General features: G+C 39.2%; 1 protein-coding gene and 1 long non-coding RNA gene across 3 annotated transcripts in view; one reads left to right on the top strand and one right to left on the bottom strand.

Annotated features, from left to right (window-relative positions):
• slc8a1b (solute carrier family 8 member 1b) overlaps positions 1 to 25,761 on the bottom strand; it is a 327,899-nt gene that overhangs the window by 195,098 nt on the left and 107,040 nt on the right. The window lies entirely within an intron of this gene.
• LOC133559478 (uncharacterized) lies at positions 17,028 to 19,543 on the top strand. The gene is made up of 3 exons (XR_009808181.1): positions 17,028 to 17,302; positions 17,498 to 17,544; positions 18,823 to 19,543. It is a non-coding gene; the product is annotated as an uncharacterized LOC133559478 (long non-coding RNA).

The following is a 25,761-nucleotide window of genomic DNA, read 5'->3' on the forward strand; positions in this document are numbered from 1 at the left end:
TCCTTGTTAATGCGGCCAGAAATAACCGGACAAGGTAACGGGACTGGGGAGAGGCAGGGCATTGTGAGAGAGCAATGTCCCTTCATGCTGCCACATACATACAAGGAAATAATAGCGTTTTTTTTGCGCTTCCACAGGCTGCATGGGAAGTATACCACACAAAAGGGCTTGTACTTGGAGTTCAACACACATTTACTGGAAAAAACAACAGTGCATTGTTAAAAAAGGTGGAAGATTTTACAGTAAAAAAAAACAACCCAAAAAACCTGCCAGTTAAGTCACCAGATTTCTGCCACACATTTTTTTTTTTGCCGTTTTTATCGTTTACAGTAATGCAGTGTCAAAACAACAACCGTATATTTTATTTCGATTCTCTTGCTGGCGTAGCCAAACTTTTTGACTTACTACATATACTGTATATACACACACATACTATATGCACACATATATGATAAATGATAAATGGGTTGTACTTGTATAGCGCTTTTCTACCTTCAAGGTACTCAAAGCGCTTTGACACTACTTCCACATTCACCCATTCACACACACATTCACACACTGATGGAGGGAGCTGCCATGCAAGGCGCCAACCAGCACCCATCAGGAGCAAGGGTGAAGTGTTTTGCTCAGGACACAACGGACGTGACGAAGTTGGTTCGAGGTGGGATTTGAACTAGTGACCCTCGGGTTGCGCACGGCCACTCCCCCACTGCGCCACGCATATATATATATATATATATATATATATATATATATATATATATATATATATATATATATATATATATATATATATATTATATATACACACACATAACAACAGTATATACATACATATATACATACATACACATACATATATACAGTATATATATATATATATATATATATATATATATATATATATATATATATATATATATAAAATACATACATATACATACACATATATACATATATATACATACATATTTGTGTGTACAAATAACTATTGATATATATATATATACATACATACATATATACACATACACACATATATATTTCTATAAATATACATGCATACTATGCAATGAATATATATACACACACGATACATACATATTATATATGCATATATACATAAATACATAATATATACGCATACATACATACATGTACACATACATACGTATATACATATATATATGTACATACATATATACACACACAAACATATATATATATATATATATATATATATATATATATATACACACACATGTATATATATATGTGTGTGTATATATGTGTATGTGTATATTTATTCATACACACACACACGTGCGCACGCACACACACACACACACGCACGCACCCACACACATATTATATACATATATATATATAGTTTTTTTTAAAGATTTTACAGTAAAAAACAGTGTTGTTTCACATTTACAGTAATGCAATGTAAAAACAACTGTACATGTAGTGTGTGTGTGTGTGTGTGTGTATGCTCCAGGAAGGCAGTGTATGTCAACACTTGTTCATATCTTCCCTGCAGGTGTGCTGAGAAACACTTAGTAGTACATCAACACAACAAGAGACGGTAGTTGACCACACAGCAGGGCAGCCAGCACACACTGATTGTGTGCGCATGTGTGTGCGCGCGAGTGTGTGTGTGTGTGTGTTTTTTTCCTGACCTAATATATATATACACATATATACATTAGATCAGGAAAAAACACAGAAGCTATTTCATCCCGGCAAGCCCGTTTCACAGGTTTCTCTGCTAGAAACCTGTGAAACAGGCTTGTCGGGATGAAATAGCCTCTCGCGACACAAATGACTATTGGGACATGATGGTTTTGCACGATGAGGAATCCGAGACGAGCATCCGTTCATGTGCAAGTTTCCTGCCTGCTTGTGGTCATCAAGCCTCCCACACATTGGATGCACCTTCCAACATTTTTAATATCATTAAGGCTCGTTTCATCTTTTGTTGACCGAGTGCTTTTTGATTGTAATTTCCTCCCACACGCTCGCAGCCGCACCAATGCCCAGGCCGAGACTCCCACTAAACACCCACGCTGATTGAAGGGAGACCGGAGACCAACTGCTGCTTTAATATTGGAATTGAACGCTTCGGGGAGGGGGGGGGAGCTGTAAAGAGCTCTGGTAATATCACATCTCACTCTCATGCACTTCTGAGCGTCCTTTCTCCAGAATTTCTCCACCGCGTGCCGAAAAGTACTTCCATGACAGACACGAAGAGGCTAATGCAAAAATGTTGAGAGAAACAAAACAATACTGGAGTAAGTGCCTCATTTCATGCACCGCCTGTGTGGGTGCTGCTTTCAGAGACGGTTTTACCGCAGCAGATCTTACACGCTCGTGGCGGCAATCACGTCGATTAAAAGGACAAACATCCAAGTTGCAAGATGACTGCGGCGGTCATATTCGCAGGTGCACCTGCGATCAACGTTGACTGTCCTTTAAAACTGTCTTCCAAACGACGTTGCACAATAGTTGTATTTGTAAATCGCGACAACGTTGATGGTTGGGAAACGACCACATTTCATTGGTCAATTCAACTTCACAACAGGACATTGAATGAACGTCATCAAAAAGCATGTTGTCTCATTGTTGTGTTTGTGCTGTAGAATATATTTGTTGAGAAATTACCAAAATTCAATGGTTAAATCAACATCACAACCTGACATTGAATGAAAAGTATGTTGTTTCAACGTTGTATTTATGTTGTAGAATATTGGTTGGAAAATGACCAAAATTCAATTGTCAAATCAACGTCCGAACCCGACATTGATTAAACGTTGTCAAAAAGCATGTTGTTTCAACGTTGTATTTGTGTTGTAGAATATTGGTTGGGAATCGACCAAAATTCAATGTTCAAGTCAACGTCAAAACCTGACATTGAATAAACGTAGTCAAAAAGCATGTTGTTTCAACGTTGTATTTGTGTTGTCAAATATCGGTTGGGGAATGACCAAAATTCAATGTTCAAGTCAACGTCACAACCTGACATTGAATAAACGTCAGTAAAAAGTATGTTGTTTCAACGTTGTATTTGTGTTGTAAAATATTGATTGGGAATCGACCAAAATTCAATGGTCAAATCAAAGTCACAACCTGACATTGAATAAACGTTGTCAAAAAGCATGTTGTTTCAACGTTGTATTTGTGTTGTAGAATATTAGTTGGGGAATGACCAGAATTTGATGAGCAAATCAACATCACAACCTGAGATTTTAAAACCATGAGTAAAAAGTATGTTGTTTCAATATTGTATTTGTGTTGTAGAATTTTGGTGAGTGAATGACCAAAGTTCAATGGTCAAATCAACGTCAGAACCCAACATTGATTAAACGTTGTCAAAAAGCATGGTGTTTCAACGTTGTATTTGTGTTGTAGAATATTGGTTGGGAATCGACCAAATTTCAATGGTCAAATCAACGTCACAACTTGACATTGAATAAACGTGGTCAAAATGTATGTTTTTTTAACTCACTATGTTCTCTGCTGGCTGTACATATCCTACTAAATAAGACCTACACTCTTTCAATGTCCACATTTCTCTGTTGATGCAATTGTTGATGACTGAAGTACTGATATCAACCAAAGCTCCTCATCCCACCCCCCGGATTGTAAATAATGTAAATAATTCATTGTACATACTATGATCATTAACTTGTGTGATGACTGTATTATGTTGATAGTATATATTTGTACCATGAATTGATTAACGTGGACCCCGACTTAAACAAGTTGAAAAACTTATTCGGGTGTTACCATTTAGTGGTCAATTGTACGGAATATGCACTGAACTGTGCAATCTACTAATAAAAGTATCAATCAATCAATCAAAGTTTCAACGATGTATTTGTGTTGTAGACTATTGGTTGAGAAATTACCAAAATTCAATGGTCAAATCAACGTCAGAACCCCACATTTATTAAACGTTGTCCAAAAGCATGTTGTTTCAACGTTGTATTTGTATTGTAGAATATTGGTTGGGAATCGACCAAAATTCAATGGTCAAATCAACGTCACAACCTGACATTGAATAAACGTTGTCAAAAAGCATGTTGTTTCAACGTTGTATTTGTGTTGTAGAATATTGGTTGAGAAATGACCAAAATTCAATGGTAATATCAATGTCAGAACCCAACTTGTGTTGCAGAATATTGGTTGGTGAATGACCAAAATTCAATGTTAAAGTCAACATCACAACCTGACATTGAAAAACCGTCAGTAAAAAGTATGTTGTTTCAACGTTGTATTTGTGTTGTAGAATATTGGTGAGTGAATGACCAAAGTTCAATGGTCAAATCAACGTCAGAACCCAACATTGATTAAATGTTGTGAAAAAGTATGTTGTTTCAACGTTGAATTTGTGTTGTAAAATATTTGTTGGTGAATGACCAAAATTCAATGTTCAAGTAAACGTCACAACCTGACATTGAATAAAAAGTATGTTGTTTCAACGTTGTATTTGTGTTGTAGAATATTGGTTGGGAATCGACCAACATTTGATGATCAAATAAACATCACAACCTGACACTGAATAAACGTCTTTAAAAACGTGTTTTTAACGTTGTATTTGTGTTGTAGAATATTGGTTGGAAAATTACCAAAATTCAATGGTCAAATCAACGTCAGAACCCCTACATTGATTAAACGTTGTCAAAAAGTATGTTGTTTCAACGTTGAGTTTGTGTTGTAGAATATTAATTGGGAATCGACCAAATTTCAATGGTCAAATCAACGTCACAACCTGACATTGAATAAACGTGGTCAAAAAGTATGTTGTTTCAACATTGTATGGGTGTTGTAGAATATTGGTTGGGAAATGACCAAAACTCAATGGTGAATTTAACGTTACAACACAACATTAATTAAACGTCGTCCAAAACAACAATTCAATTCCATATACCGAATCGCTAAATGTTTTAAGTGTTGTAGGTGCATACAACTGTTTTTAACCCGATTTTACTCTAATAATAGTACACAAAGTTGACACTAAGTTTTGTCTTAAAACATATGCAATGTTTGTCTTCAGAATTTTTTTTTTTATTATATAAAAATAAATATCAACATGGCCCCTGCACACCTTGACTTTTGGGGCCCTTGGTGGAAAAAGTTTGGACACCCCTGATCTATATCATGTTTTAGCATTAAATTTACCATCTGGGTGGAATGGCTTCAACATACGATACTGGCGTATTAGCGGTGATTTTGGTCATATATTTTACCAATGATTGTCACTCAAACACTGGCAAAATTATTCTCTGCATTTGACCCATCACCCCTTGATCACCCCCTGGGAGGTGAGGGGAGCAGTGGGCAGCAAGGGTGGCCGCGCCTGAGAATCATTTTTGGTGATTTAACTCCCAATTCCAACCCTTGATGCTGAGGGCGAAGCAGGGAGGTAATTGGACGCACTTTCATAGTCTTTGGTATGACTCTGCCGGGGTTTGAACTCACAACCTACCGATCTCAGGGCGGACACTCTAACCACTAAGCCACTGAGTTTGCTAAATACTGTATATTTAATGATCACAATTTAATTGATTGAGAAAAAAAAAGCCAACGAAAAACTACACCAACTATGATGTTTGTAACGATCCTACAAGCGTATTTCCTGTTGCCTTGTCTGCTTAGGCTGCTGACCCCGCGACATGACTTCGGATAAGCAGAAGAAGATGGATGGATGGATGGATGGATGGATGACACACCAGGAAAGAGGATGTGTGTCAAGAAAAAGAAGAAATAAATGGCCGCAACGTTCAAGGTGATTATTGGGAACGAGAGCTGCTAGTGATGAGAGACGTCAAGCATCCCTGAGAGAAACTTGCAATGAGGTTGAAGGTGTCAGGAAAGAGGATTTAAGAAGCAGCCTGAGGACTTTCTCTTTGGCTTCCTGCTCCTCTTCCTCATCATCACGGGAGTCAGAGTACTTTAAAAGATGCTGATCGCCCACATCCACTACTGGCTGCTCTGAATAATGTCTTCCCTTGCAGCCACCAATGCAGCAAAAAACAAAAACTCCACAAGGACTCAGAGGATGATGATGACACACACTCTAGAATTCATATTTATATATTGTTTTTTAAATATTTTCTGCATAGAGTAGTCCAGCGTTTCCTCTGCAGACAACGTCTTCATAGGTCAAAAGAATGTCCACAGTCATAACGCATGACTGCTAGTCGCATATGTAGCGCCTCCTACATACAGATCCATATAAGGGGTGTCCAAACTTTTTGACTTGGGGGGCGCATTGGGCTACAAAATGTTGGTACACAAACACACATACATACTGTGGAGGGGGGGCGTGGCCTGCTGGCCTGCCACGGAACGGGGTGTGCCAGGACCAGCCTCGAGGACAGTGACGGGTGAGTAAATGGCCCAGTTGGGCCTCGTTATCTAATCACCTTTGATTAATTGATTGATACTTTTATTAGCAGATTGTTGCCTGTATTAGCAGCAGCCGGGATGAGACACGGTGTTGGAGTTGGAGGTGCTGCTGAGCGGACGCAGGAGAAGAGAAAGACACTTTGCTGGAAAGCAAAAGCCTCTGCACATTTATGAAAATAAAACAGTGTTATACCCTGAATTTCGGGCTCTCCTGGCAGTTTGTGGTGTTCCGAAGAACCCACTAGAGGGCAACCTCTACACATACAAACATACATATGTATATATCAGAATCAGAATCCGAGATACTTTATTAATCCCCGAGGGATGGCTTTATGTTGTCGTGCTTTGGCTTTATGTTGTCGTGCTTTGGCTTATGGTTGTTGTGTTATGGTTTTATATTGCCGTGTTTTGGGTTTTAGTGGTGTTTTGGCTTATAGATGTTTTATGTATGTATGTATATATATATATATATATATATGTGTGTGTGTGTATATATATACACATATATACATACATATATACAAATATATATACACATATATATATATATATATACACACACATATATATTTATATATACACATATATATATATTTATATATACACATATATATATATATATATATATATATACACACATATATATTTATATATACACATATATACATACATATATATACACATACATATATACAAATATATATACATATATATATACACATATACATACATATATATACACATACATATATACAAATATATATACATATATATATATATATATATATATATATATATATATATATATATATATATATATATATATTACGGAGGTGTGACTTCTACCTTGTTTATTCACGTGACGACCTTCTTAACACTGTGTAAGTAAAAGAAATATCAAGCAGCTAAAATGTGCCACACATGGACAGGTGTGGAGAGTTTTTCCCACCGTGCTCCGTAATCCATTGAAATGGGTTTAATTTTTATTTTTTTTATGGTGAACATTTGTTCTTTTAATGATATGTTGACATTTTGTGTTGGTTGTTTTTTTTGCACCATGACTAGGGAAGGTTGTTTGCATTGGGTCATGTAAGTGATTACTGCACATGTTTCAATTCAGGGTCTATTAAAGGTAACTGCCCTGAAAAACTAATGATAACAAAATAGTGGCTTCAAAATCATAAAACTTTTTAAAAAGAATGCAATCATTAATAAAACGAATTATTTTCAACCAATCATGTTGAAATTCTACACACACGTGCTCGTCGGTCCCCTAAAAGTCTGTACCGAATTTGGCCAAACACGCTTAGGGTGTTTTTGGACGGCATATGCGAAATTTCAAGTCAACCCCACTCCTAATGGGGGTGAAACTTTGTGGTGTGTGTGTTTGTGTGTGTGTGTGTGTGTGTGTGTGTGTGTGTGTGTGTGTGTGTATGTGTGTGTGTGTGTATGTGTGTGGCTTTAGAGCTCTCTTTCACACACTCAAGCCGACAGCCCCTTCACCCAATCATAGCTCAACGGGGGACACGTTGTCACCACGGAGACAGGCAGCCAGAGGCCACAGGGGCATTATGGGATAGCTCAGGCCTCCAACATATAGACAAGCTGCCAGCGCTGATAGATGGTGCGCTGGATTTAACCGCCTCTTTCTCCCTCTTTCAGCCCGCACACTACAGTACAGTTTGGCTGTCTGCCGCCATCTTGGAATGCTCCTTCACTCTGTGGTGTGTGTTCATCTCTGTGATGCACTTTTTCCAACAACATGCTCAGAAAATACTGAATTTTTGCACGTTTGACATCTTTATCAATGCCTGAGTTACATTTATTACACAAGTTGTGGATTTTGGCACCATGTTGTGTTACGGCTTTATAATATTGTGCTTTGGCTTGTAAATGTTCTGTTATGATTTTATTTTGTCGTGTTTTGGCTTATAGTTGTGTTTTTATGTTGTCATGCTTTGGTTTATAGTTGTATTTTGACTTGATATTGTCGTGCTTTGGCCTTTAGATGTTGTTTTATGGTTTTATTTTCTGTAATGTTTTGGCTTAAAGTTGTTGTGTTATAGCTTTATGTTATTGTGTTTTGGATTATGGTTGTTGTGTTATGGTTTTATATTGTGTTTTGGCTTAAATTTGTTGTGTTATGGCTTTATAATATTGTGTTTTGGCTTATAGATGTTGTGTTATGGTTTTATTTTGTCGTCTTTTGTCTTAAAGTTGTTGTGTTATGACTTTGTATTGCTGTGTTTTGGCTTATAGATGTGTTATCGCTTTATGTTGTCATGTTTTGGCTTATTGTTGTGTTTTGGCTTATATTGTCATATTTTGGCTTATAGTTGTGTTATGGCTTTATATTGTCATGTTTTGGCTTATAGTTGTGTTATGGCTTTATATTGTCATGTTTTGGCTTATAGTTGTGTTATGGCTTATATTGTCATGTTTTGGCTTATAGTTGTGTTATGGCTTATATTGTCATGTTTTGGGTTATAGTTGTGTTATGGCTTATATTGTCATGTTTTGGCTTATAGTTGTTGTATTATGGCTTATATTGTCATGTTTTGACTTCTAGATGTGTTATGGCTTACATTGTCATGTTTTGGCTTATAGTTGTGTTATGGCTTATATTGTCATGTTTTGGCTTATAGATGTTGTGTTATGGCTTATATTGTCATGTTTTGGCTTATAGTTGTGTTATGGCTTACATTGTCATGTTTTGGCTTATAGTTGTGTTATGGCTTATATTGTCATGTTTTGGCTTATAGATGTTGTGTTATGGCTTATATTGTCATGTTTGGCTTTTAGTTGTGTTATGGCTTACATTGTCATGTTTTGGCTTATAGTTGTGTTATGGTTTATAATGCCTTGCGTTGGCTTATAGTTGTATTTTGGCTTTATATTGTCGTGCATTGGCCTTTAAGATGTTGTGTTATGGTTTTATATTTTGTCATGTTTTGGCCTAAAGTTGTTGTGTTATGGCTTTGTGTTGTTTAATTTTGGCTTATGGTTGTTGTGTTATGGTTTTATATTTCCGTGTTGTGAGTTTTAGTTGTGTTTTGGCTTATAAATGTTGTGTTTTGGCTTAAAGTTGTTGTGTTATCGTTTTATTTTGTCGTCTTTTGTCTTAAAGTTGTTGTGTTATGGTTTTATGTTGTCGTGCTTTGGCTTATAGTTCTGTTATGGCTTTATATTGTCGTACTTTGGCTTATAGTTGTTTTATGGCTTATATTGTCATGTTTTGGCTTATAGTTGTGTTATGGTTTTATAATGCCTTGCTTTGGCATACAGTTGTGTTATGGCTTTATATTGTCGTGTTTTGGCTTATAGTTGTGTAATGGCTTTATATTGTCGTGTTTTGGCTTATAGTTGTGTAATGGCTTTATATTGTCGTGTTTTGGCTTATAGTTGTATGGCTTTATATTGTCGTGTTTTGGCTTATAGTTGTGTAATGGCTTTATATTGTCGTGTTTTGGCTTATAGTTGTGTTATGGCTTCATGTTGTCATGCTTTGGTTTATAGTTGTATTTTGGCTTTATATTGTCGTGCTTTGGCTTATAGTTGTGTTATGGCTTTATATTGTCGTGTTTTGGCTTATAGTTGTGTTATGGCTTATAGTTGTGTTATGGCTTTATATTGTCGTGTTTTGGCTTATAGTTGTGTTATGGCTTTATATTGTCGTATTTTGGCTTATAGTTGTGTTATGACTTTATATTGTCGTATTTTGGCTTATAGTTGTGTTATGGCTTTATGTTGTCGTACTATGGCTTATAGTTGTGTTATGGCTTTATATTGTCGTGTTTTGGCTTATAGTTGTGTTATGGCTTTATATTGTCGTATTTTGGCTTATAATTGTGTTATGGATTCATATTGTCATGTTTTGGCTTATAGTTGTGTTATGGCTTTATATTGTCGTGTTTCGGCTTATAGTTGTGTTATGGCTTTATATTGTCGTGTTTTGGCTTATAGTTGTCTTATGGCTTTATATTGTCGTGTTTTGGCTTATAGTTGTGTTATGGCTTTATATTGTCGTGTTTTGGCTTATAGTTGTTTTATGGCTTTATATTGTCGTGTTTTGGCTTATAGTTGTGTTATGGCTTTATATTGTCGAGTTTTGGCTTATAGTTGTGTGATGGCTTTATAATGCCGTGTTTTGGCTTATAGTTGTGTTATGGCTTTATGTTGTCGTACTATGGCTTATAGTTGTGTTACGACTTTATATTGTCGCGCTTTGGCGTAAAGATGTGTTATGACTTTATATTGTTGTGTTTTGGCTTGAAGTTGTTGGGTTATGACTGTCGGTTGTTGTGTTGTGGCATTTGTGTTTGTTATGCCTTTTCCCGGCCACGGTAAAGTAGCTGTTCATCTAAAAGACAGCAGTAGCAGATCAAACCAGTGCTCATTTCATCCTAAAAGGTTTAAATGCACTTAATTTCTCGAGTTGATCTGGTAATTCAACATAGGTATGTTGGTTGCATGTAGTTTTGATATTAATATTGTATATTTTGATTATGAAAACTGATATTGTAAGTTTATTGAACATTTCTTGAGTATTGGAGGTTTAATTCAAGCCAAAGTGTTGCTTGCACTTTATTCAAATGAGATGTGAAGGCATTGGCCATTAATTGTTGTTTACTTGCTTGTTTGTTTCCATAATTAATTCATACATAATACAAAGATAAATAAGAGGACTACCAAAGATTATAAAAATGTGAGCCATTCCCTCCCTGCTTGGCACTCAGCATCAAGGGTTGGAATTGGGGGTTAAATCACCAAAAATGATTCCTGGGCGCAGCCACCGCTGCTGCCCACTGCTCCCCTCACCTCCCAGGGGGTGATCAAGGGTGATGGGTCAAATACAGAGAATAATTTCGCCACACCTAGTGTGTGTGTGACTACCTTTGGTACTTGTATAGGAAACTTCACCAACAGTGTCCAAGTATTTATTTCACAGTCATACTACTTGATGTTTTATTTTTATTTATTTTTTGCTGGAAAGCCACTGACTAGATTTTAACTCACTGAATCATTTCGGATGGTTTAGAAAAAATATAAAAAATAATATTGTCACTGAATCGTTAAAAAGTATATTATGCATTAATTTATACATTATAGAATGTTTTTAATCATCCTTTTGCTCCTGTACTGATGTATCTATTCATTTGTTAATTTAATATATAATCAATTACTTTAACCCCCTTTTCTTTCTCATTCTTTCCACTTTTTCCAACTCCTTATGTTGAATGCTGCAAACATACAGTTTGACGTTCCTTCATGTAACTTGTTTTGCTTATCCAAACCAACCCATGGACGAGTAAATGAAAGCATGACCAACATCTCCACTAATATGTTCGCTTTGGAACATCCACACTCCATTTTTTTCCACACATTCCAGGGGGAAACTCCCAGTGAATTCCCAGCCGGGGGTCCCAAATTATACTTTAATTTGCGGAAATGCCGGATGAATGCGGCGGGGTCAGATCCCTTGTGACATTAGAAAGAGAACTGTTGTGTGACATTAATGCGCACGATGAAGTCTGTCGTTGACTGTGGGGTTTGAAGGTTAAATAAAAGTCTCTTTACTGGAGTGGATCTAAAGTGCTCACACCGAAAATAAAATAAACAAATATGATGATTGGTGTGGATGTTGTTGTGCTTCTTTTTCATGGACTCAAAGGCTCCTCAGTAAAAAAAAAAAATTGTAATCATCAAATAAGAACTGGATTGGGACGATTTTGTGACACTCAAATATTTTAAACCAAAATGTTGTCTTCTGTGTTGAATATGTGAGTAATTTGCATATTTTACTATGAGATGATACCTGGGTTTTTGCAAAAAAAATTTTTTTTAATGACCCTGGTTTTAGCATTGATAACTCTGTGCTATTATGTATTGAGTACAGCTGCAAAATAATCCACCCCAGGGCCAAAGAAAGTTGCGAGTACCAGCACTTTGACGAACAGAGTGAGAAAAGTGATGTCCATTATTTATTGACACATTTTATTTACAATGTATAAGTATAGTATTCCACCCTGGGGCCAAAGAAAGTTGCGAGTACCAGCACTTTGATGAACAGAGTGAGAAAAGTGATGTCAGATATTTATTGACACATTTTTATTTACAATGTATATGTATAGTATTCCACCCTAGGGCCAAAGAAAGTTGCGAGTACCAGCACTTTGATGAACAGAGTGAGAAAAGTGATGTCAGATATTTATTGACACATTTTATTCACAATGTATATGTATAGTATTTTGCATGTTTTTTCGGCATCCATCAATTTTTTACCGTTTGTCCCTTTCTGCATTTTTCCCCCCACTCCAGACTAAGCCCCCTTAGGAGTCCGGTCTAGATTGTATTTTTTTACTCATCTTCTTCCCCAGCGTTTTACCTTTTTCCCGCCTTTTACGGGTCGCCTCAGGTTCTGTAACCCTGTACACTGTTTGTTTGTCTAATCTTGAACAGATTTGTGCTGAAAACATAGTTTCGTTGTACTTGTTGCAATGACAATAAAGACCTATCCTGTCTTATCCTATACATGAGAAAATGTATTTCTTCTTTTTAAATATGTGTTTTGTGTTCATACAACTGGGTGTCTGGAACAAATTAATTGGATTTACTGTATTTTACGGCGCACATCGGTAAGTAACCTGCACCTATTAAAAAAATTAAAAAAATAAAAACAATAAAATAAAATCCATATGAGGAGCCAGATGAGGTGGTTCGGGTCTATGGTAAGGATGCCACCTGAACGCCTCCCTAGAGTGGTGATTAGGGCACATCCGACCGGTACGAGGTCACAGGGAAGACCCAGGGCACATTGGGAAGACCATGTCTCCCGGCTGGCCTGGGAATGCCTCGGGATCCCCCGGGAGGAGTTGGACGAAGTGGCTGGGGAGAGAGAAGTCTGGGCTTCCCTGCTTAGGCTGCTGCCCCCGTGACCCGACCCCGGATAAGCGGAAGAAGATGGATGGATGGATGGATATATTAGCTGCACCGGACTGTTAGCCGCAGATATATACAAACCCTGTTTCCATATAAACGGGGTTTGTAGATCGACCGGTCCTCTCCAAGGTTTCTCATTGTCATCCCACTGGGTTGAGTTTTTCCTTGCCCTGATTTGGGATCTGAACCAAGGATGTTGTTGTGGCTTGTGCAGCCACTTGTGATTTAGGGCTATATAAAAAACGATTGATTGACTGATCTTAGCACAGCCGAGCACAGCTGTAACTTCCTGGCACTAAACCTGCAAAAAATTGTTCTTGTCAGGTTTCTCTATCTTTACATTTTCACACTTTGCACTATTTTCTTTAAAAAATCCTTATTTTTTCACATTAATTTTAAAAAGTTATTGTTAAGTGCTCAGTGTGATTTTCCCACTTTGTTTGCATTGTTTGAGTGTTTTCCCTGCTTTTGTTGACATTTCCTGTCCTTTCTGCCTTGATAACTGAGAGGATTGTAATCAGAGGAAGGTTACATTTGAAATGATTTTTTTTTTTTTTTTTACATGTACATCCCATTTATTTTCGATAGGTCTCAAAATCATAATTATTAACGACATATAAAAGACTAAAACAAGTTTCCAGCCATATCCCCCAGCCTTAGCTTTGATAAATGATACAAAAAAAAATATTCCATAAAGGCAAAATTCCCTTTAGCGTGCTTTGGGTGAGCAAATCAAGTGCTCCTTTTATTCCTTACACGCCGCGCGGTCGAAAAATGTACCCTGAGATTATCGAAAACAAACTTGGCACCGATCGTGTGGGACTTCTTTACTGTTTCAGAGGAACACTATTGGCACCAAATATTCTGCAAACATCACGCTTCAACACATCAGACCACCTAAAACGCCAGCATTGTGTCAAAGTCACCTACGCAAATATACACTTAAATCAAGGGTGTCAAACTCATTTTAGATCGGGGGTCCGCATGAAGAAAAATGTACACCCAAGTGGGCCGGACTAGTAAAATCACGGCACGATAACTTAAAAATAAAGACAACTTCAGATTGTTTTTTTTTTTGTTTAAAAATAGAACAAGCACATTCTGAAAATGTACAAATGATAATGCTGTTGGCTTTTTTTTTTAAAGGGAATAAGCGGTAGAAAATGGATGGATGGATTGCGGTTAATAGTATTCCATTTTTATACTTTCTGAACAAATGATGTGATAATGTTCATCGGTCAACTCATTGGTGTTACGTTCCAATCTATCAAGATTACAAAATGAGGTAACACTTTAGTATGGGGAACACATATTCACCATTAATCAGTTGCTTATTAACATGCGCATTAGTAACATATTGGCTCTTAGTCATTATTAAGTAGTTATTAAAGGCCTACTGAAATGAGATGTTCTTATTTAAACGGGGATAGCAGGTCCATTTTATGTGTCACACTTGATCATTTCTCGATATTGCCATATTTTTGCTGAAAGGATTTAGTAGAGAACATCGACGATAAAGTTCGCAACTTTTGGTCGCTAATAAAATAGCCGTGCCTGTACCAGAAGTAGCAGACGATGTGCGCGTGACGTCACGGATTGTAGGGCTCCTCAAATCCTCAAATTGTTTATAATAATAGCCACCAGCAGCAAGAACGATTCGGACCGAGAAAGCGGCGATTTCTCCATTAATTTGAGCGAGGATGAAGGATTCATGGATGAGAAAAGTTAGAGTGAAGCACTAGAAGAAGAAAAAAAGGCGACAGCAGTGGGAGCGATTCAGATGTTATAAGACACATTTACTAGGATAATTCTGGAAAATCCCTTATCTGCTTATTGTGTTAATAGTGTTTTAGTGAGATTATAAAGTCATACCTGAAAGTCGGAGGGCTGCGGTGACCGCCAGTGTCTCTGAGAGAAGCCAATGGAGGAACCAAGAGCACAGCTGCTGCAGGAGGACGCTAGCTCCGCACATGTCTCCAGTAAGAGACGACTTAATATCACAATTTTCTCATCCAAAAACTTGCTGGTGGTGAAACATGTTCGCTAAAGCTTCACAACAAACAAAGAAACACCGGCTGTGTTTCGGTTGCTAAAGACAGCTGCAATCCACCGCTTTCCACCAACAGCATTCTTCTTTATGGTCTCCAATATTAATTGAACAAATTGCAAAAGATTCAGCAACACAGTTGTCCAAAATACTGTGTAATTATGCGATGAAAAGAGACGAATTTTAGCCGTAAGTGGTGGTGGGCTAAAATGTCTGCTCAACCAACACAAACACGCGTCATCAACAAGAAACTCCACGGGAAATTTAAAAAAGTAATTTAGTAAACTAAACCAGCCGTATTGGCATGTGTTGCAATGTTAATATTTCATCATTGATATATAAACTATCAGACTGCGTGGTGGGTAGTAGTGGGTTTCAGTAGGCCTTTAATGCCTTATTGTGAATGGCCTTATTATACATCTAGTAAGTCACCAACTAAGAGTCTTCCCTCAATAACCTCAGAATTTTTGCTTATTAGTAACCCTAACCCTAACCCTTATATGTTCCCCTAGTGTCCAAATAACTCTAAATTTGTCATTATTTGTGGTCACGTTCTGTTTTGTTTTGGATTCATTGGGCACTCTTGTTTGTTTTGTCACCATGCCAACCAATCAGTTCACCTGTCCTCACGACTCACACACCTGATTCATTTGAACTCACGCACCTGTTTTCAAGCACTACAGCACGATTTAAGCCTGTAGTTGCCAGGCAGTCAGCCTGGCGACATCATCCTCTACACACCCTTACTCCATGCTGGTGATCCGTGCTCTTTTTTCGTTCCCCGTAAATGTTGTTATTCATGCCATAGTCTGCAAGTTTTGTTTTATGTCCATAGTTTATGTTGAAGTAATAGTTTTGTTTCATAGCCAAGTTTTTGTACCTCCTCTGTGAGCGTCTTTTGTTTGTTCCTTTTTTTTTGAGTTAAGATTAAAATATGTCGTTACCTTCACGTCGTGTCCGATCCAGTCGCTTTGCACCTCGGGAAAACAAACTTCACCATAGTCCACGCCATGACAACATGTAATAATTGTTGCTTTATTAAGCAATTAATTAATGGTGAATATGTATTAAAGTGTTACCAAAAATAATTTCGAAATGTTATTTATGTAGTTTCCTCATTTTCCTCGACTGATGTACTAACATCATGTGTTTTTTGTTGTTGTTTTTTTTTGTGGTTTTTTTACATAAGTAGCATCCTCTACAAAGATACAAATAATTGCTATTGTGACATCTAGTGGACACATTTAGAACAGCAGTTTCTTTCATTCCAAAATTTTGGCTCATTTTTATACTTTGCAAACTCATCCCGCGGGTCGGATAACACCGGTTCGCGGGCCCTCGGGTCGTACGTTTGACACCTCCGCTTTATATAATAGATACAAAATAAGCAGGAAGTTATGTATGAAAAAAAAAAATGTTGCATTTTTGTTCGGATGACCGAGTTCCAAATGACCTAACAAATCGTACCAGCAGCGCAAACATGGAAGAAAAACAACTTAAACAAGTTTTTTTTCACTTTACTTTTTGTATTGTTCACAGAACCAAGTCGTAAATTCCCAGAAAAAGGAAGTGAGGATTCACAGAGTGCAGAAAAAGCTTCTCGTGGGAATCAAAGGGACTTCCTCCGTCTCTTCGGTCCTGACACTGCCAGCGCTTGGCTCTCCGGCCCCCGGTGATATTTGTTTGGGCTTTTTTTTTTTTTTTTTTTTTGGTGGCAGAGTCTTTTGGAGGCTTGGCGCCGGCGGCGGACAGATTGTGTTGTGAGCGCGTGCAAAGGAGCGAGGGGTCGGAGAGAATATGGATCGTGAGTCATCCGTGGCTGCTGCTCGTCGAAGGAGCTGCTCGGCGCTCACCTACACGTCTTTCTGGGGATGTTTTTCAATCAAGCCTACAACACTCAGAGTAAGACGTGTCAAGGAACAATACTTTAGAAAGTAAACACACTGAACTACTAGGATAGGTCTCCATGCAACTTATTCACTATATCAAGCCGATACAGCTATGCTGTGCGAATGCTGCTGCTGATGCAAACTGAGCCTCAGAAGCTGCAAAAGTTGAACATCTAACAACACACGTGTTTGCTTGTTTGTACCGCAGCTGTACACATCTTCTACTGTTGACCGGCAGCCAAGAGGATCTAAAAGGTGAAATACATTTTTTTTTTTTTTTTTAAAAAGCAGGATCCCAGCCGTCGGCTGAAGGAACTACCGTATTTCCTTGAATTGTCGCCAGGGATGTAATATGCGCCTGCCTTGAGTTACTGCCGGGTCAAACTCGCTTCGCAAAATAATTAGCGCATGTTTACTATTACCGCCGGGTCAAATTTGTGACGTCACGAGTGACACTTCCCCTGTCATCATTTTCAAAATGGAGGAGGCTTGTTTCAACAATTTGAAATCACATAAAGGGAAGAAGATTAAGAGCTATTCAGTAGGATTTAAGGCCCAAGCTATTGAATACCAGTATGCTAAAAAGAACAGTAAGCAGCTATGTTTTATTAATTCACCTGTACCACCTGTGGAGCCGACGGTCCGACAGACAGGCAGATACCGGCAAGCGAGCGGAAGAGCGACCTGGACTGAGGTTTTATTGAAAAATAAACAAAGTCAAAATGCTCAAGCCATGTCCTTTCTTGGTGGTCCTGGGATAAAGAGATCACCCACGGAGCAGAACGAGAGGGGAAGTCGCCCACACCTGAGCTAACTGATAGCAGCGGTCTGATAGCAGTTTTCTGAGAGACTTTTTAAAACTGAAAAAAGATCAGGAATACTTCTATAAACAAGTTATCGATGCTTTTGATCAGAAGGAGCTGGCATGGATTTCATTTATAAGTAAAGGTAACACCATTTTTCATTTATTTTTTATTTAAAGTACCAAAGTTAAAGATTGTCACACACAAACTAGATGTGGCGAAATTATTCTCTGCATTTGACCCATCACCCTTGATCACCCCCTGGGAGGTGAGGAGAGCAGTGGGCAGCAGCGGTGCTGCGCCCGGGAATCATTTATAATGATTTAACCCCCAATTCCAACTCTTAATGCTGAGTGCCAAGCAGGGAGGTAATGGGTCCCATTTTTAGAGTCTTTGGTATGACTCGGCCGGGGTTTGAACTCACGACCTACCAATCTCAGGGCGGACACTCTGACCACCAGGCCACTGAGTAGGTAGCCTTTATAACAAGGTAAAATCCCATTGAGATCAAAGATCTCTTTTCCAAGGGAGACCTGGCCAAGAGGGCAGCAGCAAGGTGATATTAAAAACAGTAAACAACACATAAAACCTCACATTTACAACATTAAAACTTGCTCATATGACACATATGCATACAGACAAGGTAAACTGCAATTATTTCACAGAAGCTTTAAACTCATTTAATGTAACAAGGGTTTTAAGTTGAATATTCGATTGTATGTTATTCCAGGCCTTCGGTGCTAATAATAATAACCATATGTGGAGAGACGGCGGGCGAGGACAAACAGCGGTCCTGACCAAGATGGCGGCCAGGAGGCGAAGCATGCAGCAGAACGGAGAGGCGGGGCACACCTGGAGCGACACTGGAGCCATCAGAGTCAGGTGCATATACACCACACTTGTCTCAATCCCTGCATCTTCTGCTGCAGCATAAAAGGGGAGAGGGAGGAGCAATCGTGGCAGAAGTAGGAGAGGAAACAACCGGCAACAAAGACCATAAAAGTGACCCAGAGCGAGATGCCACCCCGCGGAAGACGCAGCCACCGGCCACCGAAAGGCGCGCCGCGACGAGCAGGAAAGGAGAGTGTGCTAGAAATTGGCACGATCGACTGGCAGGAAAACTTGTTTGTTGAAACAATAAACGGGAGTCAAACCTGCTATCATGTGTCCTGCATCGATGGTCACTGCGACCCACACGATGACCACAGGAGACCTGTCACACCATAATAACGTTTTATTTTATTAAATGTGCTTTTCATGATGGTATCCTTACATCACACTCAATTTTTTATTGCATGCCATTGGTAAGGGCAGGGGTGAGAAGAGGTTTTAAAATTATTAGCGCCTGCTTACTTTTACCGCATGCCTTGAATAAGCGCAGGAGTGAGAAGAGGTTTGAAATTCATTAGCGCCCCGGCGGCTATTCAAGGAAATACGGTATATTTGCTGGAAGTGGATTACAGCAAGAAGAAGATGAACTGGTATCAGATTGCTAAACCCGGGATTCTGCACACTGGACCTACTGCAGATTGGCTTACTCTGCAGCTGCTGCATCGTGCATGTGTGTGTGTGTGTGTGTGTGTGTGTGTGTGTGTGTGTGTGTGTGTGTGTGTGTGCGTGTGGCTGTAAGATCTACAGCCCAGCAGCTCTACTAATACCTCAAACCCACCGCAGTGATGTGAGCCGCTAAGCACCGCAAATCAGCTTCTCCCGGGTTATCACCGGCTCATCATACTCATACATGGCTTCCTCACCGCTGTCCACGGGAGGAAATGTACTGTATCCATTGGAAGATACGGCGCCAACGTCAAACACACAAGTAGCCCCGCTCATAAATGTCAACTCATCTCCCGCTAAAGCTCCATGCAAATCACTCCCTTAAAGCGAGCATGCTAATTATTCCGAGGGCTTCCAGGGATGTGCGTTAAATATCACAGCCTTTTTTTAAAAATATATATATTATTCATATATAGTCGAGGTTTATGTACTTTATCCGTTATAGAGTGCTCAATACCAGGGTAGAGCGGGATATACAGTACGTTAAGTCAGGAGAAAACACAGAGGCTTTTTCATCCCCACGAGCCTGTTTCAGGAAAACTGCGAAACAGGTTTGTAGCTTCTGTGTTTTTTCCTGACCCAACATATATTATTATTATATATGTATATATATGTATATTCATAATATAGAAAAAACACAGAGGCTGTTTCATCCATACAAGCCTATTTCAGGGAAACCTGCGAAACAGGCTTGTATGGATGAAATAGCCTCTGTTTCTTTTCCTGACCTAACATACATACATACATACATATAAATATATATGTGTATATATATATATATATATATATATATATATATATATATATATATATATATATATATATATATATCCATCCATCCATCCATCCATCCATCCATCATCTTCCGCTTATCCGAGGTCGGGTCGCGGGGGCAGCAGCCTAAGCAGGGAAGCCCAGACTTCCCTCTCTCCAGCCACTTCGTCTAGCTCTTCCCGGGGGATCCCGAGGCGTTCCCAGGCCAGCCGGGAGACATAATCTTCCCAACGTGTCCTGGGTCTTCCCCGTGGCCTCCTACCAGCTGGACGTGCCCTAAACACCTCCCTAGGGAGGCGTTCGGGTGGCATCCTGACCAGATGCCCGAACCACCTCATCTGGCTCCTCTCGATGTGGAGGAGCAGCGGCTTTACGTTGAGCTCCTCCCGGATGGCAGAGCTTCTCACCCTATCTCTAATAGAGAGCCCCGCCACCCGGCGGAGGAAACTCATTTCGGCCGCTTGTACCCGTGATCTTATCCTTTCGGTCATGACCCAAAGCTCATGACCATAGGTGAGGATGGGAACGTAGATCGACCGGTAAATTGAGAGGTTTGCCTTCCGGCTCAGCTCCTTCTTCACCACGACGGATCGGTACAACGTCCGCATTACTGAAGACGCCGCACCGATCCGCCTGTCAATCTCACGATCCACTCTTCCCCCACTCGTGAACAAGACTCCTAGGTACTTGAACTCCTCCACTTGGGGCAGAGTCTCCTCCCCGACCCGGAGATGGCACTCCACCCTTTTCCGGACGAGAACCATGGACTTGGACTTGGAGGTGCTGATTCTCATTCCGGTCGCTTCGCACTCGGCTGCGAACCGATCCAGTGAGAGCTGAAGATCCCGGCCAGATGAAGCCATCAGGACTACATCATCTGCAAAAAGCAGAGACCTAATCCCGTGGCCACCAAACCGGAACCCCTCAACGCCTTGGCTGCGCCTAGAAATTCTGTCCATAAAAGTTATGAACAGAATCGGTGGTGTACTGAACGAGTTTCTAACCTAAAGTCTTAACAAGCTGCTTTGCTTCTTCTGCCTCTGTCTCAGCACCCAGCATTGTCTCACCCACACAACCATCTGATTGGTTACATATATAGCAGTAACAGCCAATCAGCAGTGTCTATTCAGAGCGCATGTAGTAAATTTCAGCGTCGTACAGATAGGTGTTTAGCAGGTGGGCATAAGGCAGCGTACTCTCCCCAAATGGTAATAAACACCTCCCAGTCAACTACTACTAACATCACTATGAGCCTGACGACCTCCTCGAAACAATCTGCAGCTCAGCTCCCTCGCAGTTCTGGCTTGAGGTGAAGGCTAATTGGCTTTTAGTGTAACATTAGCTAATTTTGCAGTGTGTGTGTGTTTTACAGACAGAAAAGCTTTGAATGGCAGGTTCCCTGCTTACACATTTAAATAAAAATAGAACATTTACATAATAAAAATCAACAACAGGTTTCCCAAATGCTGTGATAAATTAAGCATGATGAGTTGACTTGAAGCTGTTTAACGTTGCACTTTTTATATGTAGAAGAAAATGTTTGTCATTTTATTTAATCTGAGAAACAATTTGAGGCAGTTTAATGTGGAATTACATGGGCAGAATTATTATAGTGTTCTCAATGTTAACAGGATAAAGCCATTGTTTACAAATTTGGTAAATAATTTAGCAAAAAAAGTTATATTTTGTTGTTTTCTTACCGTACCGAAAATTAACCGAACCGTGACCTCTAAACCGAGGTACGTACCGAACCAAATTTTTGTGTACCGTTACACGCCTACTTAGAATAATTCAAAACGTACGGTCATTAGAAAACATCACTGCACATCATAATGGCAGCTACACTTTCCATCTTAACCATCTAAAAAAATTATTTGAGAATGTCCGGCGGGCTAGATAGAACAACTTAACGGGCCGCATGTGGCCTTACTTTGCCCAGGTCTGATATAGTGTATAAAATATCCATATAGTCAAGTTTGTTCATCAGAATGAAAGTTTAGGTTAATAATGAATTCTAATAAACAATGTTTCTGTAACAAAATGGCCTCCTTCGTCTTGTTCTGTTTGATGTGAACAGAGAGAATTTAGCGTCCTCATTAGACTCCACTGCTGCTCTCATTATCAGACAAAGACGTCGAAGCCAAGTGACAAAACTGTGTTTCATAAAAGGGAGAAGGAAAAAAAAACCTGTTAATGCTTGATGAATATTCTACACTTGAGCCTACTCAAGAACACACAGCAGTTTGTTGTTTTTTTTTTCTTAATTCATGCAGAATAAGATGCTCGTCTGCTGGCAAAGGAGCTGGGAGATCAATTAGTCAGTGAAAAATACATTTTTACATTAAAGAAACCGGGCTGTCTTGTCTTTTGCCACGTCGAGACGTATTATTGACGAGGCAAGAGCTGGAGATAAAGCTTATCTAAAAGTCGTTCTGACAAAAGCTGATAGCCCTCTTTAACCCCTGTGTAATGTCCATATTGTTGTTACTCAGCTAGGGTTTGTGGGTCTGTAGGTACACAGAATATCAGAGGGTCAAATGTGCGAGAAAATGAGAGCAAACAGTGTTGAAGAACAATGTTGCAAACTTGTGTGGGAACCGCCGGTGCAAAAACACAAAAGGAGAATCCCTGTGGGATGCAGAAACTGGCAGAGAAATTTTCCGTGCAACGCTCATATTGGTGTTACTCAGCCAGCGTTTGTGGGTCTGATGGACCCCTTGCATTTTGTGGCTTTTAATGCCTCACAATCAAACACTTTTATGTTAAAATACTGAACAAATGTTTACCTTATCCCAATAAACATCTTAAAATACTGAACAGATGTTCACCTTATCTGCGATGAGGTGGTGACTTGTCCAGGATGTACCCCGCCTTCCGCCCGATTGTAGCTGAGATAGGCGCCAGGGCCCCCCGCGACCCCAAAAGGGAATAAGCGGTAGAAAATGGATGGATGGATGGATGTTCACCTTATCCCGATCAGAAAAAAACAACACACCGTAAACTATACAACACTGCTATGTAATGTCTAGGTAATAATAAAACAATATATTAGCTGATTACGATAACAACTGGACAATAGTTATTGCAATCAGCTAATTTTTTAATGAAAATTGTATATTTTATTATCCCTTTATATATATATATATATATATATATATATATATATATACATATACACACATGTATGTATATATATATATATATATAGACAGTAGTTATTGTAATCAGGTATTTTTTTTATGAAAAAATAGATTTTATTATCCTTTTTGTATATATATATATATATATACACACACATACATATATATACATACATACATATACATACATACATATACATATATATATACATATATATATGCATATATATATACATATATATATGTATATATATATATATAATTTTTTTTTTATCTTTTAGAATCGAATAAGAACTGTTATGAACAAAAATCGCGATTCATTCGAAAAAAAAAAAAAATCTTACACATCTAATGTATTGTAGCCTCCAGAAGAAGTCAGGCGCAATTTTTAACTTTAATTGCCAATCTTATGCTAACAACAGCATTCCCTCCCGTTACTGCCGGGTCAAAACTCGCTTCGCAAAATAATTAGCGCATGCTTACTATTACCGCCGGGTCAAATTCTTGACGTCACGAGTGACGCTTCCCCTGTCGTCTTTTCCAAAATGGCGGAGGAGTATTTTTTTTGCTTTTACTATGTGTAAACCAGGGGTCTTGTTCCACAGTCGTACAAATCACACTGAAGGTTGTGGTATAAAACAACTTTAACACTCTTACTAATATGCGCCACACTCTGTGAACCCACACCAAACACATTTCTGGAGAACATCGGCTCTGTAACACATTATAAACGCAACATAACACTTACCCAGAATGCCAGGCATCTATGACTCTTGGCTATATTATACACCCCGCTAGCACCAAACCCTGACTCCCCACCCCCCTCTCCGTGCGTCGGTTGAGGTGAGCGGAGTTGGGGCGCGTGTATAATATAGCCAAGAGTCATGGACGCATGGCATTCTGGGTAATTCTTATGTTGCGTTTATAATGTGTTACAGAGCCGATGTTCTCCAGAAATGTGTTTGGTGTGGGCTCACAGAGTGTGGCGCATATTAGTAAGAGTGTTAAAGTTGTTTATATCACAACCATCAGTGTAAAAGGTATGGCTGTTGACCAAGTATGCATTGCAATCTCGTATGAGAAGCAGCCAAATGCACGCAGATAGCATGGTGTAAGGGTGGGCGCAATGACACGTTGTAGAGCAGTGGTCCCCAACCACCGGGCCGCGTCTGCTGATGATTTTTTTTTTTTTTAATAATCACACTCAATCATTTACTGCATGCCATAGGTAAGCGCAGGGGCGATAAGAGGTTTTAAAATGATTAGCGCCTGCTTACTTTTACCGCATGCCTTGATTAAGCGCAGGAGTGAGAAGAGGTTTTAAATTAATTAGTGCCCCGGCGGCTATTCAAGGAAATATGGTAATTCAAAAATATTTTTTTTATTGACACTTCAGCCCAGATACATGTAGAAAATGCTTAAAAGAAAGGAAGTCTGTGACATAGTGAAATCGCAATATTTGACTGTAAGTCACTTCCTTTATAAACGCACAGTTGCACTCAATAACGTCTGTTTTGATCTCTCGGGACAATCTGTGCTCTGCTTTTGTCGTGCAGCACATCTGCGGCAGCGCTCGCTCCCCTGCCCTTTTTAGGACAAGCTCCTGGCGTGTCCTTCCCGGTACGCCGAGGATGCAGGAACGCGTCGTCAACACAACATGGCGTCCAGGAAGGAGAGCAGGAATAGACGCCCGCAGGTGTGTCTTAGCTTAGCGCCACGAAATACGAGCTGTGCTTCAGAATAAAAAAAAACCCTACAAAGCACTGGAGACTTAGCGCCGCAAACCGGCTGACGTCTCCGCTCGCCACCCCACCTCCCCGAGAAGAAAGCGGCGAGTTGAGGCGGAGGACAGCTGAGGAAGAAGAAGAAGAAGAAGCTCATTGAAAAGTACAAAGCGCAGACACTGACTCCGTGAAAACAAAGGAGGATGCACCACTGGTATGATGGCTTACTTTTACTTTCATTTTAGGCCACACAGACACCAACACTTGGTTTTGCAGCAAATTCCCCAAAACAGCAGTGTGCTACAGTACAGTAGATCTTAAAAAAACAGCAAAATCACTCCTATTTTACTGTATAGACCAAAGCAGGAGTTGTTAACCAACCTTTGCACTACACAGGGGCCCGGGGCCCACTCAGATATTAACACTGAATTCGTCATCTTATTAATGATTTGAATCATATTCCATTATATCTGA

The sequence above is a fragment of the Nerophis ophidion genome, linkage group LG09, assembly GCF_033978795.1.
Source record: "Nerophis ophidion isolate RoL-2023_Sa linkage group LG09, RoL_Noph_v1.0, whole genome shotgun sequence".
In the NCBI taxonomy this organism is placed as follows: domain Eukaryota; kingdom Metazoa; phylum Chordata; class Actinopteri; order Syngnathiformes; family Syngnathidae; genus Nerophis; species Nerophis ophidion.